A 20,249-nucleotide genomic window follows, 5' to 3' on the forward strand; every position below is an offset into this window, starting at 1 on the left:
TATATAAGCACCCCGGTCGCCCCCTTACCTCTTTAGACAAGATTTAGGCTTAGACATGGATTTGAGCTTTGTCTCCCTAGGGTTTCATCCCCTTTGTATCAAGGCTACCCTTGTTGGATGATTGGATTTGGTGTGTGAGATTCTAGTGCTACCCACTCTCTCTCCCACTCCTAGATTCATCTCCCTCACCAATCTCTCCGCTCCGGGATTCTACCTCGCATCTCTCCCGGGTTGATTCTATTGGCGTGGTCCATCGAGCCACGGGGGTAAGTATCGATTGTATCGGGTTGGTGTGCGTGCGTGAGTTCCTCGTGTTCTTCGTGTTCATCGTGTTCTTCGCGCTCTCCCTCTCATCCCTCTTTGGATTTCGGGTCAACCGCAAGATCGGGCCACAAACGGGGTCTTAGACCTCATCATATGGTATCAGCAGCCTTTGGTTTCCGCGGATTTGACCCCCCACCCATCCAATTTCGTCTCTAAAAATTTTCCCCAAAAATCCCCAAAAATAGCCCTAATTTGCCTCTTGACCGATCTGCGATTTCGTTGCGTTTTGAGTGGTTTTGGTCCATGGATTTGGTGTTGGAGTGCTTGATCTACTATCTCCCCAACTTTTAGCCCCCAATTCCATCGTTTCCCCTCCGTTTTGGTCAATTTGGTCGATTTTCGTGAAGAACAGGAGAGAGAAACTGCGTCCCGGTTGAGAAATCCGGTCAACCGGGCTGCAGACCGGCCGGGCCAGCCCAGAACCCGGTCGACCGGCCGTGTGACCGGCCAGGCCGGCCCCAGGTCCGGCCCAACCGGCCCCTGGACCGGGCGCCACCCCTCCACCGCCACCGCCGACCACCGCCACTCCTCTCCTCCGCCGGCAAGCACCGCCATCATCCCCAACCACCGGCAAACACCACCGCGGCCCCAACAAACACCGCCGCATCCGCAAGAGCATCGACACCACCACCACCGGCTTACCATCGCCACCACCGCCAAGCTACTTTGACCGTTTTCTTCCGCTAACTTGTGTTTGCTTGTTCCGGTTTGAGTGCCTTGTTTGTGAAACTAACCCGCAGCTCCGAAGCAAGCGACGACATCCTCGGCACCCCGGACTTGGAACCGTACTCTTGACATCACCGCCTTCATCGCAAGTTGTGTGTTCCGACACCGCCTAACATCTAGGTATAACTTGCACCCCACCTTGTAACCCCTTTTCTTTTGCGATCTATCCTATCGAGCATTGCTTATCTAGTGTTGCGAGACATTGCACGTGGCCCCGATTGTGAGGTGTGTGTGTAGTGTGGAGTCAAGCTTCTAAGCAAAACTCGTGTGGCAAGATAGCAAGAGCGAACTAACGCTAACATAGAGCGTGAAAAAAAGCCACAAAGCACAAAAAGAGTGCAAGTGCCATCATACATACAAAAGTGTACAAAGTGCCACCATAGATACAAAAGAGTGCAAGTGCCACCAAATACAAAAGAGAAAAAGCTTTTAAGCAAAAGAGAGAGAAGAGAAGAGAGGCCGCGTGTGAATCTTGTTGTCTCTTCGTTTGCAACCAAAGCTTTGATCTCTTCTTGTGTTAGTGTGACACCGAGCACCCTTGCTTAAGGGCTTCTTACACTTTTCCGCTCATTCCTTGGTCGCACTAACCCCGTTCATCTCGTGTGTGCGTTCCACATCTTTTCCGTGTTTATAGTGATCATCGCTTTGACATTTGAATTTTTGGATTTCACCCACTCTTGACAACATACTTGATCTTGGATTTCGTCTTTTGGCTTTCCACCATACTCACCTAACACCATATTTGCTAGCTTTTGCGTGTGTTTTTGTGTGAGTACCCGATACAATTGTTCTAACTCTCAGTTTTGTTGGATCACCCCAATCTTGTCATATCACGGTAAGGTTGCGGGGTAGTGTTCTTCCACTAACATACACCATATAGATATTGTCGTGCTAACATGTATAGCGAAGATGAGGATACGGAGGAGTACACGGAGCACTTCGAGGAGGATACCTCTTCAAGCACCACGGATGTGGAGGAACATGTGGAGCTCGACACCGACTATGGCTCCGCGAGCATCACCGACATGACCGACATCGAGGAGCTCTACATCGACAATGGCTCCTCAAGCATGGACGACATGGTGGAGCACCACCTTGAGGACGACATCGACGAGCTCTACATCGACAATGGCTTGTCAAGCATGGACGACATGGTGGAGCACCACCTTGAGGACGACATCGACGAGCTCTACATCGACAATGGCTCGTCAAGCATCGACGACATGGTGGAGCAACGCCACGCCTACGACATCGACACCATGGCGGAGCCTCACCTACGCTCCACGATGAGCAAAGACGATGCTCCCAAGTACACCTACGTCGCCAATGGAGCTACATATGAAGATAGAGGACCTCCACGATGGCACCATCATATGGATCATCAAGAGCGTCCCCATCATGAGCGTCATCGACACACTTCTTCGAGCTCCACAAGGCGCCACCATGAGAGTGCTTATGCACAAGATCGTCGACTTCAAGTACACCATATGGAGCATCAAGAGCGTCCCCATCATGAGCGTCATCGACACTCTTCTCCAAGCTCCACAAGGCGCCACAAGCAACATGCCAAGTCGCATGAGCCATCATCTAGGCATGGCAAGGACCGTCATCGACATACGTCACCACATGAGCTTCGCCGCCACAAGCCACTTCATGATCGCCATCGACCAACATCTTCCACGAGTCTTCGACGACACCACTCAAGCGATGGTGATGATGCACGAAGACGAGAGCCTCGACATGAAGGCGACAAACACCATGATAGGGTGCCTACCACTCCAAGAATGGCAAGTGCACATCGAGCATACCTTCCTCATAAGGCGACTTCCACCTCTTGTGCCACCACCACAATGGCCTCTACCTCGTCATGTGCCTATGGACTCCGATGCTACAAATGCAAGCAACAAGGCCACCCTCCACGGGAATGTCCCAATCTCCTATGTGAGGTGTGCAAGGCCAAGGGTCACGTGGCATGGCAATGCACAACGCCAAGCGCCAAGAAGCTCTACTTCGACGAGCTCAATGCACAAGTCCCCAAGATGCCTAATGCGCCAACACTTCAAGATGAAGATCGCCAAGGTGAACTCAAGGGCGAAGTTGAGCCGAGCCTAACTCTCATCAACACCATGGCGCCACCGCTTGAGGATGACTTGGGAGGCGTTGGAGTTGAGCATGGTGACCATGGGAGTCTCCCATCACCTATGAAGGCGCATGGAGTTGAGATGGTTGAGCATGGGAATTTCCCTTCAACCAAGGAGGCACATGGAGATGAGGAAGTCGAGCCTACTCCCCTATGCTTCATTGATGAGTTGGTACCAATCCCATGTGAGAATGAGAGCCACTTAGCCCACTTGAGTGAGAGTGATAGTGAGTTGAGTGACTTCCACCCCATATGTGAGTTTGAGTGCTTCCATTTGGAGGACATGAGTGATACACAAAGTGAGTTGAGAGAGGTAGATGATAGGTCCATGGAGGACATCGCTTTTGCTAACACATTAACCTCTCCCTCGTTTGTGTCTTCTTATGTTGCACTAGGTTCCACGGAGGATGAGTTCCCGCTCATGGAGACGATGTACATGGTGCATGAAGATGATGATATCTCACCATGCTTGCTCCAAGATGGACATGTCGACCACATGGATCCTCCTACTTCCACAACACCTACTTCAAATGAGTCGGCCTACAAAGGTAACAACATAGGTGTTGATGATGCCATGATCCCACTAGTGGACATGATGACTTATGAGTGCATGCATGATCTTGATGATACATTTGCTACATCACATGCTACTTTCACTTTCCCATGTGATGCTTTGCTTGATAACATTGTTGATCATGTGAAATTGTTTGCTTGTGATACCATGAACATGCCATGCTACGAGAGTTTCACGTTTTCCCCGCTTGCTTGCCATGATAATGATTATGATCATGCTTGTGTTGTGACACCCTTGATGAACACTTGCTCTTTACATAGGGTTGTCGACCACAATGATAACATGTTGAACATGCTTTGCCCAAAATGTTTGCACCATTCCATGATCCTTGCATCCAAGATTGTGAACAATTGCTCTTTCTTATGCTTGATATGCAAGAATGCTTATTTCATTGTCCATGAGATGGCCCCCATAGCCTCCTCTATTTTTGATGATCATGAGTTACCACATGCCATGAATGCACCTTCTTGCAATATGCACCATCGCCATGCATTTCATACTATCTTGATTGACACTAATGGTGATGTGCACAAGACATGGAACATCATGATGGATGATGTGTTCCTCTACCATGCACACACGCTTTTTGTTCTCTCTATTGTGTGTATAGGTACCCGAATGACAACTTCCACCGCTACGGAGCATGAGCTCACGAAACGCGCAATTGAGAGCTACCCCAACACGGACGAGATACATGATCCAACCCATGGGATTCACGCCAAAGGGTATGTTCCCAAACGCCTTCGCCCTCGTGTGTTTCCGGCTTGCATTGTCGAGTTTCCGGTTTGGTCCGTTGCCTCGTCACCTCTTTTGCTTCTTATGCAACTTATCTTGAAACATCTTGTTGGCACAATGATTGTTGTATGCCTTGATGTTATCATCATACACTCCGAGAATCTCAAGGACCATGTCATACATGTGAGAGACACCTTATGCATCTTGTGCCACATGTCACATAAAAAGTTGCTCTTCTTTGGATTTCTCATTTCATCTTTGGCATTTGCAATGGATTCTTTCACACTTGAGGACACTCATACTCGGCTCAAGCCAACCATACTCTCCCAAGTTCGAAGTCTCCATCGCTTTGCCATTGCACATAACAATTTTGCCCCAAATTTTGCCGACGATACTTGCCTTTTGTTTGTTCCATTTGCTTGGGACAAGGCTACACCACACATTTTTGACACCATACAACTCTTACATGCACAAATTTGTGCCCTTCCACATGTTGGATACACCCACACTCTTTTGGTTCCCATTTTTGCCAAATGCCTCTTGGAGCTTTCCCTTCGCAAGTGGTTTTTCTCCAAGTTCTTCTTCGACCGCGACTACCCAACTCTACATGGGACAACCATCATGGACTACCTCTTCGATGAGGAGGAACAAGAGTCGAGGACGACTCTTCCCCAAGGGGGGGGAAATGATGTAGCCCCGGTCACCGACGTCGCTACACCAAGACCATCAAGTGCAGCCCCGCCTATCGTCGACGCTACACCATGGCCAAAGAGTCCCCCAAGTGGACCTTCAACCCTAACCCACGCTACACGCGACAAGGTGAACTCCTTCCTCTCGATACTCGACCTCGTAGATACCTTGAATGGAATGCTACCTCATGTCGACATGCTATATGTCATTAGGTACAAGAGTCATCGAGGACCGGAGAGGAGGAACACCCATGGTGCAAGGAAGCAAGGGAAGGGAAGAGGAGCCATTCATCATGGTGCAAGGAAGAAGAAGAAGAAGAAGAAGAAGAAGAAGAAGAAGAAGAAGAAGAAGAAGGAAGAGGAAGAAGAGGCAAGAGGGGAAAAGGGCCAGGCCGGCCCCAGGCCCGGTCTGACCGGCCCTATGACCGGCCAGGCCGGCCCCAGGCCCGGTCTGACCGGCCCCCAGACCGGACGGTCCGGTTTCGACCGGAATCTACGCTCGTGCCATCCGGACGCAATCCCGGGGCTCCCGAAGCCCCGCCCGGTCACCGCCCGGTCCAGGATCCGGTTTGGACCGGATGGGCCGGTCCCAGACCCGGTCCAACCGGCCCTGTGACCGGATTTCACGTGTTTGACCCCACCAACTTGTACCCGTTCGACCCGAGCTGCCTTGTATGCCTATATAAGCACCCCGGTTGCCCCCTTACCTCTTTAGACAAGATTTAGGCTTAGACATGGATTTGAGCTTTGTCTCCCTAGGGTTTCATCCCCTTTGTATCAAGGCTACCCTTGTTGGATGATTGGATTTGGTGTGTGAGATTCTAGTGCTACCCACTCTCTCTCCCACTCCTAGATTCATCTCCCTCACCAATCTCTCCGCTCCGGGATTCTACCTCGCGTCTCTCCCGGGTTGATTCTATTGGCGTGGTCCATCGAGCCACGGGGGTAAGTATCGATTGTATCGGGTTGGTGTGCGTGCGTGAGTTCCTCGTGTTCTTCGTGTTCATCGTGTTCTTCGCGCTCTCCCTCTCATCCCTCTTTGGATTTCGGGTCAACCGCAAGATCGGGCCACAAACGGGGTCTTAGACCTCATCACCCTCCATGTCGCTATCAGAGGATGTAGCCAGTGAAGCCTCTGCTGCCGACGATGGAGGCGAGGCCTCTTGCAGTGTTTTGTTGCCGTCGTGGCAACGTCTATCGAGGCAGCGACGATGGATCTTCGGCGGCGCGGTCAGCGTGCCATGTGCAAGGAGGGGGTGTGGATGTGGTGTGGCTGGTGTTTCATGATGGTGTAGCACTTGCTAGTTGGCATCGGTGGGGGACTGGGGGGTGGTCGCTCCCAGAGTTCGGGCCCAATCTAGGCCTGGTGGGCCACGGCTCAGACACACACTTTCGGCTCAATAGCTCATCTCTTGGAGCGCGGGGATGGTGCAACAGCGCTAGTGGCCGAGCAGCATGGCATGCTCCTCCTCCGAGCTCATGCAAACTCATAGTCGAAACGGTGGTGATGTCGCACCTCCACCGTCAGATGAACCTGATTAACTTGTGTCGTGTGACTTGAAAGAGCAAGAGCTGGGTTGTTTGGGCTGAAACGTGGTCAGGTTTCCTCTTGGGCCATGCCAGGTTGTACCGTATGTGTGTGTTGCTGGGTTAAATACACCATCGTTGTAACGAGACAATTATGAAAGAAATTAAACGCTGATTGTGTGTCCTTGTCTCTACCTCTGGTTTTCTATCTCCTGCTTTCTTCTCCCACCTTCCTCTCTGCTTCTATGTCCGATCTCGCCCAAATCAAGCAGAGGTCGTGCCAGGTGACCGACGCATCTCTCTCCTTTGATGGTGAGGCCAGCAGTGACCCTCTCTATATCTCTCTCTTTCCTTCTTGTTGTGATGTCTCAAGCCGGTGTCTTGCGTCTTCTCCCACCATCTTCATTCAGCCTTTGGGCGGGTTTCTGGGACACAAGCTATGGCCGGGGTGGAAGCAATGCTGTTGGCCACAACAACGCATGCAAGTACCTCTACCTCCTTGGGAGCATGGTCATGTCCTGAATTGTGTCTTCCTCTTCTCAGGTGCCGGGGAAAACCGGTCCTGGTTACCAGACCATGCACTTGTGGCGCCATAGTGCCGTGGTCTTCTTAAAAAAGTCACCAAGTCTACTCGGTAAGAGCACAATGTTTTGGGGTGGCGATCTGCTGCCGGTGTTGGGCTCTGCTCAGGACGTGAGCCTTAGGGGCGTAATGTACATCATGGTGAACACTTAGTCATCTTCCTCAAATCCAGCTAGATCCTGCCAAGTGCCAACTAGTCTATCCCTTTCCTCAAATCCAGCTAGATCCTATCCCTTCTAGGTGTATGAGTGGAGGTAGGTTGATTCGGGCATCCTTGGAGTCTAGATCGTGCTACAGTGTCCTGCGTCCGTCAGTTGAGGAGCCCCATGAAGAAACTCGTGGCAAAAAAGGATGAATACTACGATTCCTCAACATACCTAGCCCACGCAGCCTTCTTCTCTGACTGCTTGATGTAGTATGACCAATGCTATTACTGTTCAGTTAACTTATAACATCATTTATTCGCAATTAACTTATGACATCATTACATAACCTGAAGAAAACATGGAACCAATATTCACAATGATCCTCCATGCCTCAACGAAGACAGATGTACGGTAGCTTGCCATTGCTAGGCAACTAGTTCACTTCATCTGAGTATTTTAGTTTCTCCAGACGTCCAACCATCTCCCATTGCTGGACAGCTTCGTTACCATCTTCCTTGTCATCCCATTCTACAAAAAACAACAAAATGTAGTTTATTTAACCATATGGACAATCTCAGAACTATGAATAGAAGATACAGTACATACACATACATGTCCCCAAAATTATGTCAGAATATTATGACAAAATAGGTAAATGGATACTTTGCACAGCATAGATAAGCATGTACATAGATGTGATGGTGAACTTAATTCACTAGATAGCAGGTAGGCGCGGCCTGCCACGCTATGGCGAGCAATCATATGAATACCGACCAAAATATACAATTTGATTTACCATTAGGTTGGCAAATGAAATGCACATGTTAACTCCATTTTTTTTGCAACTATTGTGCTCTAGCTATTCATGCTATGTGAACCAAGCTGAGACAGATATTACTAGTTATTACATTCAGGAAACCTTGATGAGCAAGCATTTTGAAAGATGGTCTTGCTGAGACGCTAAAGAAATTTACAACATGTCATGCATAGCAAGTTACATAACATATAATCATTGACATGATGAGAACATAAATAATCCGTGCATAATTATAGAATACCTACTACTCCCTCCATCCTACGAAAGGTGTCCGAGATTTGTCAAAAATTAGATGTATCTAAACACTATCTAGTATGTAGACACATCCAAATTTTATCAAATGGTAGACAAGTTTCATTAGATGGATGGAGTAGATCCTATCAATGACCAAAGATTAGAGAACAGTCGAGTATTCATTTTGTTAGTACACATAAACATCTGCTTTACGATAGAGAACAGTCAGTACCACAATGGTATAATTACATTGTGATACAAAGACAAAAGTCTACAGGAGGAAGCAATTAGAGGTAGAATCGAGTCTTGTTGTGCGGTGTCTCCGGTGTTCATTCACCACGCATTTGTAGAGGTAGTAGTAAGGAATGTTGCATATGTTTGGTTGTAACGACAGTAGAAAAACCACAAAAGAGAGTATTGAGACAATATTTGATGTGTTTGAAACCAAAATATGGACTAATGTCGTACAGATACTACCTGACCAAGTAGTCAGATCACCGTCACCCATGTCGGTAATTTTGAATTCATGCAACATAACTCCAATCACTTGAATTGCTTGCTGAAGAATAAGCCTGTGATTTACGGTAACTCAAGTAGGTGACAGCTTCATAGCACAAAAAAGTAATTACATACTCATATTCTTTGTAGCATATCAGTGCTGCTCCCGTGATGCATTTTCAGATGGTCCAGTGATGCATTTTCAGATACAAAGTGCTGCTATTTAAATAAGAATGTACATTGCAGAATGAAGCAATACTATATGACAGAGCTTAGAAAGCTGACTTGTAATCAATATGAAATGGTCATCTGATTCAGCACTAATATGTGGAAGACCCTTCACCATAAGTTCATAATCTGTGAGAGTATCCAGTGTATCACTGTCGCTGAGAGAAGAATGTCTGACAGGTGCCCTCTAATCCTGTTCTACATGCATTGGCTGATGAGAAAGTACATGTTCTATATGTGAGGAAGAAAGTATATGAGAATGTCTGTGATTTAATTTGGTAATTGAGAATAAAATTTCCCTACCATAGATCCATACAGAGGAAGGTTAATAAGATTTAAGAGAAAAACATAATACCATTCCAAGTATTGTAAGTATACAATAATGATCCACGATGTTAAGCTAAATTGCCATCAAGAGCTGCGAACATTGAATGCATGCTGTCTACTGTATTTGTACAAGTAGATAATATCATGGTATCCTAGTAGCAAAATCAAATGGAAATAAATATCATGGTGTCTGCCTTATCAGTTATGGTGCAGCTTGCAGAACGGAGGTTCCTGGATGCGCTTGGACAATCAGATTCCTTCATGGATGAAAACCATGGTGGTGATCACTTATTTACACTGCTTGCAGCAACATGCATGGAAATTATCTTAGTTAGTCTATATATTTTGGTATTGTGGCAACTGAAAAAATATGGCAGAGTTGAAAAAATATAGGAGGCAGGCAAACAACCCAATGAGTAAACTAAGGCCTGAGGGACACAATCCAGATAGTGGGAATATCGGAAATTTATTTAAATCCATCGACTAAGAACAAATCCCAACCACCAACCACTGCATATACACTACTCTAAAAGCAGAAGCATTCATTTCCTAGTTTTCACTTCTAATCTTAAGTACTAGATTTATGCTTAGTTAAAGTGAGCCAGCATCTAGTGATTTTGGAAATGGAAAATGGATGCACATTTTAAAATTCAAACAAAGCACCAAGATATGTTAATCACCAGGGCTACTAACCCAATACGTAGCCACATCTTTTTGGATCCTTTCCATGACACTACAGTTAATAAGACCCCCTCATATCCAGTAGCAGTTTCCAAGAAACGTGCTAGCTTATCCATGCTACAGAAGCACCCACATTACACCATACATATGGATGCAATGATTTGCCTCAGATGAAGGATTCGACCTTTGTCTTTTCTTAGTTAATGGATGGAATCAGTTTCCTCCATTCAACCACTTTGTTACAAAACTCGAACAAAGTATGTCCAGTACAATCAAGAGGTCTCCGCCAGGGGGATCCTCTATCCCCTTACCTCTTCCTCTTTGTCGCCGAAGGGCTGATCAAGCTGCTGCAACAACAAATTGATATTGGGAATATGCAAGAGCTTCAGATATGTAGGAAAAGTCCAGGAATATCTCACCTTCTCTTTGCTGATGACAGCCTCTTATTTTTCCAAGCAAGTTTGAATCAGGCAGCAACTGTTAATGACATTCTGCGCAGCTATGAAAGAGGGTCGGGGCAGTTGCTGAACCAACAGAAATGCACTCTGATGTTGGGGCAAAATTGCAGCCATAACGAAGGGGAAGCTGTGGCAAATCTGTTGAAAGCTGATATCTCGACTCTTGATGGAAAGTATCTGGGTCTACCAATCCCTGAAGGTAGGATGAAAAATGGTAAACTCCAGTACACCAAGGAGAGACTGCGAAAAAAGTGTACAGACTGGTCAGAGAAAAACATGTCCTCTGCAGCAAAAGAAACTTTAGTAAAATCTGTCGCTCAAGCAATACCCTGTCATGCTATGAGCGTTTTCAAGTTTTCAGCTGGCCTATGTGATGACCTTTCCCAAATCATTAGAAACTTCTGGTGGGGGGATGAAGAGGATCAAAGGAAAACACACTGGATGGGCTGGGACAAAATGACAAGACCAAAACTGCAGGGTGGCATTGGATTTAGAGATTTGCGGCTTTTCAACCAAGCCCTCTTGGCTAAACAAGCTTGGCGGCTGATTGAGCACCCTGAGAGTTTATGTGCAAGAGTGCTTAAAGCGAGATACTACCCAGCTGGTGATCTAATCGACACTGCCTTCATCAAAAATTCCTCCCCTTGTTGGCAAGGAATTGCCCACGGGCTGGATCTACTGAAAAAAGGTGTAATCTGGCGCGTCGTCAATGGCGAAAAAATTAGGATTTGGCGAGACAACTGGGTGCCTAGAGGAAACCTAAAGGTTTTTGGAAATGCTAGTAAATCAAGACTAAGATGGGTGTCCGACTTTATCGACCCTTCTTCTAAGTCTTGGAAAGAAGATCTGGTGCGCACAATCTTCCACCCACCAGATGCTGAAATGGTCCTGAATATCAGAATACCTTCTTTCAATGGGAATGACTACATTGCATGGAACCATGAGAACAATGGTTTTTTCTCGGTTAAGAGTGCTTACAGACTCGCAGTTGAGATAAATTCAAAGACTGATGGGGCTGGACAGAGCTGCAGGCCCCCGGGCGAAAGAGATTTATGGAAAATTATTTGGAATGCAAAAGTGCCACCAAAGGTTCGTGTGTTTGCTTGGAAGCTTGCGACTGATACACTGGGAGTTCAAGTTCTTAGATATGAAAGAAACATGGAGCATCTTCCAACGTGTCAAATCTGTGGAGTGGAAGCAGAAACTAGCCACCATGCTGTTATGATTTGTACGAAGGCTAAAGCCCTGAGACAGAAAATGAGGGACACATGGTATCTCCCAGATGAAGAGAAACTAAAATTCACCGGCAAGGACTGGGTGCTGATCTTGCTCAATCAGGTTGATACTGAGACAAGATCGAAGCTCATGCTACTCTGGTGGAGGTCTTGGCACCTGCGAAACAACATCATTTTTGGAGATGGTAAATGTAACATCGAAGAGTCTGCTATTTTTCTACAATCATACTTATCTCCTATGCAGGTAACCAACACAAACTGGGACGTGGTAGACCCTAAAGGTAAAAAGCCTGTTTTCTGCCAAGACGAACAAACAGATTCCAAGCCAAAGAAAATCGCTGAAGGTTGGAAACCTCCAGATATGGGATGGGCAAAGCTGAATACTGATGCAAGTTTCAGTGAAGACACAAACTCAGGAGCCTGGGGAGCTGTTCTGCGTGACAAAAATGGTACCATTATTTTGTCTGCTTGGGGAAACATTCAACATTGTAGCAACGCTGAAGCCGCTGAAGCGTTTGCTTGCTTAAGGAATCAAAGCTACCATCCCGAGCTTCGCAGGCCCTATCACTGTCGAAAGCGACTGTGCCACTCTAATCAGTGAACTGAAAGGACCTACTACCTCAAAATCAGCCATTGCTGATGTCGTGAAAGATACTAAGACTTTGCTTTTGGGTTTCCCTACTTACAGTATATCCAAGGTAAACAGAGGAAACAACCAGGTAGCTCATGAGCTAGCTAGGTTAGGGCTTCTTGCTTCCGGTGTGTGTGTTTTACTCGGCTCTCTACCATCCTGTGTGATGTGTTATGCCGAGAGTGACTGTAACAGAATTGCTCCATCTTAATTATTAATATAAGCCCAAGTTCAAAAAAAAAAAAGTACAATCAGGTCTTTTTTGCAATATAGACAGGTGAAGTTGGAATACTGTTTTTGGTTAAAAAAATACTTATAAGCTGAAATAATATATTCCCATTTTTTATAAACTAAGAAAAGTAACCGGTGGTTCATTGGTAACCTGATAGCAAGAGAACTCTGGAGCTGATATTCTTATAATGAGCAGAGAGAACTCAAAAGTGGCACTTGCAAGCAGCCAAAATATTAAAATTAGATATCAGAACATGGATTGAATTCTTTCTCATAATAACATAATATATGGAGTTCAATATACACGTGTTCATCCAAACTATCAGTTATCCCTATTTTTATGATATTGTTGATCAAATTGTTAAAATGAAGAAATCTATGTGAAACACAGGCGATGATATATAAATGATCATGTGGACCAACATGTCTAGAAAAATCGTTGAAAAGAAAGCTTCTCAGTCTATTTAGATTATAGATCAGGGATGAGCCATAAACAGGCCTCATATGTATTTACATAAATAAATATGCACAAAAATATCTTTGTAGGCCGCCAAAAAGAATGCATTGCCACCTGGGACGTGCACTGATCTTTTCTTGCATTTTCCTGTGTTTTGCCTCCTAGGAGGATGTAACCCAAACTCTTCCTTTTCAATGAAATGAAACGCAAAGGTCCTTTGCGTTTTCTCGAAAAAAAGAATGCATTGTAAGGATCAGATGTTACCATTGTGTGAGCAAACCTGCAACATTGCAATAAAATCTGAAGCATCTTGAGGGCGTATGCATCTTCAAGCACTGGATCCGATGCCAGGTCATCCGTTGTTTCACGGAACACAAAATCTGAAGCATTAATGCATACTCCCTCTATATCACAGCTTAGGGCGCATATTTTTTTTCAAAATTTGCTCATAGCTTAAGGCGTGGTGTCCAGCTGTGTAGATGGATTCCAACTTTGCCCCTCCCTCCGTTCCCTCGTTCCGGAGAAAAGCGCAACAGGAGTAAAAGCGCTGCTCATATTTTGCTTCGACTTCCACGCGTGTATTAACAGCTGTCGCTTCAATCCTTCAGCTAGATCATCTAGACCATGTACTTCTCCTTAATAAGCGCTGAGTGAGAACCGAAGAGTCCAAGCAAAACATGAGTAATTGCATGCATGCAGGGGTAAAAGGGGAACTGCTCGTTTTTTTCTCTCCTGGTGATGGCTGCCTAGTTGCTCCTTAATAAGCGTGCTCAGAGATTTACGCCTTAAGCTGTGATATGGAGGGAGTATTAATTTTATCAGAGAAAGAACTTGACCTGGAATGCAATAATGTTCATGACTGCCAATAAGAGGTAGCACAGAACATAGATTATGGGTGTTACTCGTTCAAGACGCCAAAACTAACATGAATTAACAAATGTTGCGTGAATGTTAAAAATCAAATGGAAACTTCAGAACATCTATGTTGATAGTTAAATCCCGATTCAGAAAAACAATGAACAGGGGATTTATAAGCATTTGATTGGCCAATGTTCGGTACTGAAAATTAACACAATTTCTTCTGCAGTTAAGTGGTATAATAGGCCAGTTCCTCATGAGCAAGAGTTTGTGATAAACTATAAGCATTAATGCCAGAACTATTCTTTGCCAATCCAAATAAAAGAATGATTTTCAGTTTATGAACATAATGTATATAGCTTCAGACATACCTTTATATATGGTAATCACGAGGTAGTAGCTACAGCTCATTCAAATGAAGAGCTTTAATATATGGTCAAAACTGAAGTGGGGTATTACTCACTACTCAGTGCAAGAGAATAGGAACAAGCTGAACTAATAGTTGTCTGAACAGAACAATAAACTGCTATCAGAAAAGAATAATGAACTTACAAAAACATAATAGGATATCAATGTTATATATTTATTGCATGAGCAAATATTAACCTAGGAATTATCCCGCAACTACCAAGACGCTACACCTTTTCAACATAAATCTTCACCCAACAGTTCAGTTGGAATTCTATCCTCTAGCCATTATTGCCACTGCAATTACAGACATGTTACTGAATTCTATCCTCTCTACTGGTAGCAACAACAGCCAGTGATGCCTTCATGCTGGAAATGAGAAGAAGGAAAGACAATAAAACAGAGACATTTAGAGAGAGGCAATGGATGGAGAGTGAGAAGAAGAGTGGCTAGCTGCTTGGGGCGAGCGGCTCACTTGTGCCTGCTTTGGCCTGCTTATGGAGATGTCAACCCATGGCCCCCCCTGTGACAGTGAACTCGAGCACATCCACCACCGCCTCTGTCTCCCCACTATCACCACCTTCCATTGAGCAACTGGATCTTGTCGTTGCTGACCCATGTTGATAGCTTTAAGAATCATGAACTACACACAAAGTAGGGTAGTAAAACAATAATTCAGTCACCTGGATTTTAGTGAAGATGGATAATATACTTTTGCCCTCCCTTCCAGATTGCACACATGAGCACAAATATCCGATGTCATGCTCTGGTGATGTCTTTCTGGGGTAATTTAACATTATTCTGCTCTTTTCTTGCCATCGATGATGGAAACCACAGAAAATCTTGTAAGCTTTACAATCACAAGCCCCTAACAGATACAAATAAGAAGGAAAAGTTTCGAGAGCAGTGGACACAAAAAAAGGGTTCCAATATTAAAGAAAGAGCAGCTGGGGTCTGTGCAACAGTTTGGGGTCTAGTATGGTCTGTGCAACAGTTTGGTCTGTTGAACTAGTATGGTCTGTGCAACAGTTTGGGGTCTAAGATAAGTAAGATAATAATTGGGAAGTTGCTTGCATGTTTCAAGTTCACACATAGATAGTGATTGTGATTCAAATAGTGAGGGGGAGATGGGCAAGGCATAAGACAACAGGGCATCTAAAACAAGCAACTGATGCAGACTTCAGATGAATTAAATATTTGATAATACGATGGAGGGAGGAGGGTGCATGCATGATCAGCGAGTAACTCTGATCTTACATTAAAGACGATGGATGGGGAAAAATAGCGCCACACGAGAGCAATTAACCAATCCAGAGGTAGTTACTTATGTAACATACACAGCCTAACTAATGCTTCCGAGAACAACCAGATAATGATCGATGAGACAAGTAATCAATAGGTATCCAACCATCTAATCACAGTATACTACACGAGCAATCCATGTCGCACTCACTCAATGACATATAGTTAATTGCCCCTTGGTTTACTACCAGACGGTTTATTCCTAATCTACTGGTAAAGAAATAAGGACATTTGAAACAACAACACGGATAAGTTTGTCCTTACCTTGGGTTAAATTCTATCATGAGCTGATAGATATAATTATAACGGATATTAATTACAAGGGGCAATTCATTCAAAAACTTTACTGATAGATATAATAAAGTGGTTAAAATTTCATGTGTGTACTGATAGATATAGAATTTGGCATTCACATGCAATCAAGCTACAGGTATTTCCCTTATGCAATATTAATTATAACGGGTAATTCATTCAAAAACTATGTTGTATTTGTATGTCCCATGTGTGAACCAAATACCACTCCAGATCAAGTCCATTGTCATCTTCAACATGACATACATGAGAGACCACCACTAGTTGATCTGAAGGTACAACTGAATTTAATGAGAAATGTAAAGCGAATATTTTCCCAGTTAAATGACCATAAAACCATGCAGAAGAAAACTGCAAGGAATTACAAATTATAGAGCTACAACTTCAATAAAAAAAGAACAAATATGAACATGTCAAACCAAATGTAAGTTTTCCAGTCCCGCAAAGTAAACATCAAGAAATTAGTTATAATCAATTCAAGAGATACATGGTAACTTTCAGATAAGATCATGAGAAACAAAGAGAAATTGTTGTATTCATTGGGTTTATTAATGGAGAATCAAATGAGAACATGATGTTTTGGTACTTCACCTTAACTGACAATGGAGACAAACTTCGGCACAAATCTAATGATCACTACATTGCTAGATAGTTCTCAAATCTACAACAACAAAGCAAAATATAAACGAAGCCAAGTAGATCCAGTATGTTAGATGCTTGCTTTCAGTATGAAAGAGCAGTTAGCTAGTATCTCAAAAAAAGGAGCAATTAGCTAGAGCCCTGGCCCTTTTGACACAATGAAACATCTAGGTTGCAAACATCTAGCTAAAGAATCTTCACATCCAACAGAGTCCATAATCGCACTACAAACATATTGTTGCAGGGGTAAGATTTCAAGTCTGGAAATGCAAAATATGAATTTGAAAAAACCTTCAATTACAGATATACCATGTTCTGGTTAGTGTAATCCAAGATAGTGCATACAATAAAAGAGAAGCTACCTACAGTAAACATAAAAGCCACTTGTGGAAGACTAGCAATTAAATTTAAGCAATCTGTAAGCTCCACAGAACCTATGCAAACAGCAGCCATACATGCTTAATCCACTCACTCTGAACACTGAAGGTCTAAAAGAATTTTCATGAAATTCTGAAATTTCTTATTTTCATGACCATCTTTGACTACTAAATTCCGTTGAAGTTAACAGCTTGCACTTTAGAAACTAACTCCTAGGTTGGCTACAATAATTTACCGACAAGAAAATATAGATACACCTCCGTTGGAATATTTAAGAACATAAAAGCAGGGATATGGGTTCCTTGCTTACTCTGCAAGTCAAAATGAGCAGTAAATCACAGCAGATAGTCAAGAATGACAGCTCAGACTTCTCAAACAACCACCATGCAATGGTAGCACCAAATATAACACCAACTGTAGCACGTCTAGACTTCCACAAGATGATATCGGTAGCTGAAAGAAATGAAGACCTTGAATCATGAGCAAGAGTAACATAACGCCAACTGTACTTGGAGGGCAACTTTACAAATGGAAAAACCATACCACACGTAAACTTCAAACAGAAATAAAGCTATGCATGTATATTATCAAATTGGTCATTAACAGTGCACAAAAAAAATTGAAAACAGTACTCCAGATGTTAAGCTGAGCAAATAAGTGTATCCTATGATAAACTTAAATCATCCCAATGTTCAGAAAGCTGAACTATCTACTTCAGTTTGGATTCAGTGTCACAAATAAAAGAGTACCAGTTGCTAGAGTTAAACAGCTAAGCAAAGCAGGTGTAATTTCTTAATATAGTTATTATCAAAGCTAACTGCAGTTTGTGTTCTATATTCCAACTATCAGTCTGTGGAGCAGGGTTTGGGCAGGGAAATATCCAATTAAATAAGCAGGTGGTGGTCGGGGCATAGAGAGCGGGTGATGGGGTTGGACTTACGATTCTGTGAACCTCCTGGGTCTTGCCCATCAGCTGAATTTTGCTACCACCTTACTAAGCTTCAGCTCGAACCAAGCGTGGAAAGATGGCTAGTTAACCTATGAAGTACATGCCTGCAAAACAAGGCAGAAAGACAATTTTTGAGACTAACAATGCAAAAACAAAGATGTACAAGTACACTAGTAGTGATCTAAGTATGATATGAAGTTAGCGAGAGGCCACCCAAAAGTGCGCTCTGGAATCATACAGATTTTTTTTTGCTAATTTTAGAGAAACTACGAGGCAACATACCCAGTTAAATCTAAGACCAGGACCAACTGAAGGATTAGATGAGAACTTTTGAAACTGAAAAGTGAAACATTTTCACAAATGCAGCAGATATACGCTAGTATCTTGTATCATTAGTATCAGTCTATAAGCTTCCCTAAGGAAAGGCATCAATGCATAAACACAAGTGCCAGCTATACACCAATGTACTTGAATAAGTGCAGACTATGGATATTGGGTGCAACCGTCTGCTGACGGTTACTCAGGACTTCTTTTTCCAGGCTACTGGGTGGCGACACACTAGTAGGATACAAAATGGATAATTCTGTGTTTTTATTCATTTTCCGATGGTTGATACTTGTCTCAACCATCTCTGATCCGTGATGTAAACTTCTGAATATTTTTGAACCTTTCAAATAAATGAAAAGCCGTGTGCATCACATTGATGCAGAGGCTGGGCAATGCCCCATTTCGAAAAAAAAAACACCAATGTACTTGAATAAGTGCAGAGTAGGGAACAACAACTAATCTATAATCGAACTAGTAAAAGCAGATACACATACATAGCATCCTCGTCTTACTGCCGTTGATTGCTAGCCTCACCTATGTCCTTCAGGCGGCCGTTCTCCTCGAGCTGTGCGTGTGCGTAAGAGATACAGGCACTCGTATCAATGACATCACAGAGGATTCGCTCTCAATAAAGGGTCGGGGCGAGGGGGATGGGGAATTGGACACTAGGGTCACCTGCTGGCGGATGGTTTTCTCGGCGTCCTCGACGGCACGCATGAGTTTGCTGGTGCCGGCGGCGTCGGAGTCCACAATACGTACGGCAACGACCCTCCGGCCGAGCTCGTTAGGGTCCGCGGCCATTCTGGCGATGCGAAGAGGATGGGAAAGGAATGTCTTGGGAGTTGGAGCACAGGGCCTCGGACATCCCGCTTGCAGAGAGCGGAGGGTGGCCAAGGCGGGACTCGGATGCCAGGGATTCCTCGGCGCCGGAGCAGCGGCAACGGCGCCGGCGACTGTGTCAAATAGGGTTTCCGCTAGGGTCACACACGGGGATGGAGTGGCGTCACGGGGGCAGGGAAATAGCGGAGGAGACCAACGCAGTGCCGCTCCGGTGAGCGGCGGCGCGGGAATAGGTCGGCGCCGGTCGAGAGCCGGCGGTGGCGGCAATACGGTGGGGGAGAGGGACGTCATGAGAGAAGAAACAGGTTGTTCAGAAAATGCGGATGCCCTCACTGATCTCCAGGGGGAAACGTAGCAACCCACGACCCCAACCCTAGCCGCCACACCCACCGCACCCCCTCCTCCCGCCGCCACCGCCGGTGGCGCCGCCGGGCAAAGCCCCGGTGGCGTGGCGGCGGCGGGGGCTTCTCCTCAGCTGCGCCGGGAAGCGCCCGGCCTAGTCTTCGCGTGGTGCTCTGGGACGGCGTCGAGATGGTGGAGGCGACGTCGCGTCGGAATAAGGATGCTGGAGCTCGATCCCCATCTCGGCAAGGCCACTTGTGGCGGCGCCGGCGAGCTGCTGGCCTGGTTTCCTCTCAGATCTGCGGATCGGGGGAGGGTGGATTCCCCGGGCACGGTCGAATTTCGACCATGCCGTGGAGTTTGCGGAGTCTGTTCTGGAGTCGGAGGAGTGCTGATGTTGTTGCCTTCTCCTCGGCCGGCCGTGGTGGCGAGGGAGAGGAAGGAGATGGCACCACTGTCTTCCTTTTTAGGGTTTGTGTTCTTCTGGTGGCTTGCGGCTGTCACGTCTTGCAGCTTCTTCTGGCCGGCCTTGGTGGCGAGGGGAGGAGGCGGTCCGACGTGGCGACGCCAAAATCGGCCAGATGGTCGGGAGAAAGACCCTTCTTCCTCCTTGTCGGTATGATTTGCTGCTGCTGTTTTTCTTCCTCCTCGGCG

The 20,249-nt window shown here is 45.2% G+C and overlaps 1 long non-coding RNA gene across 8 annotated transcripts; it reads right to left on the reverse strand.

Annotated features, from left to right (window-relative positions):
- Positions 1 to 7,704: 7,704 nt before the first annotated feature.
- On the reverse strand, positions 7,705 to 19,602 carry LOC127313315 (uncharacterized). 8 transcript variants are annotated; one of them, XR_007858879.2, is made up of 6 exons: positions 18,948 to 19,602; positions 18,078 to 18,190; positions 14,740 to 17,590; positions 10,648 to 13,620; positions 8,972 to 9,844; positions 7,705 to 7,971 (listed from the first exon to the last, which is right to left on the reverse strand). It is a non-coding gene; the product is annotated as an uncharacterized lncRNA (long non-coding RNA). The 8 variants fall into 8 exon arrangements; XR_007858883.2 differs by having other exon boundaries at positions 13,521 to 13,620; positions 18,948 to 19,600; XR_007858881.2 differs by having other exon boundaries at positions 13,505 to 13,620; positions 18,948 to 19,600.
- Between the last annotated feature and the right edge of the window lie 647 nt (positions 19,603 to 20,249).

This window comes from Lolium perenne, chromosome 7, assembly GCF_019359855.2.
Source record: "Lolium perenne isolate Kyuss_39 chromosome 7, Kyuss_2.0, whole genome shotgun sequence".
Lineage (NCBI taxonomy): Eukaryota > Viridiplantae > Streptophyta > Magnoliopsida > Poales > Poaceae > Lolium > Lolium perenne.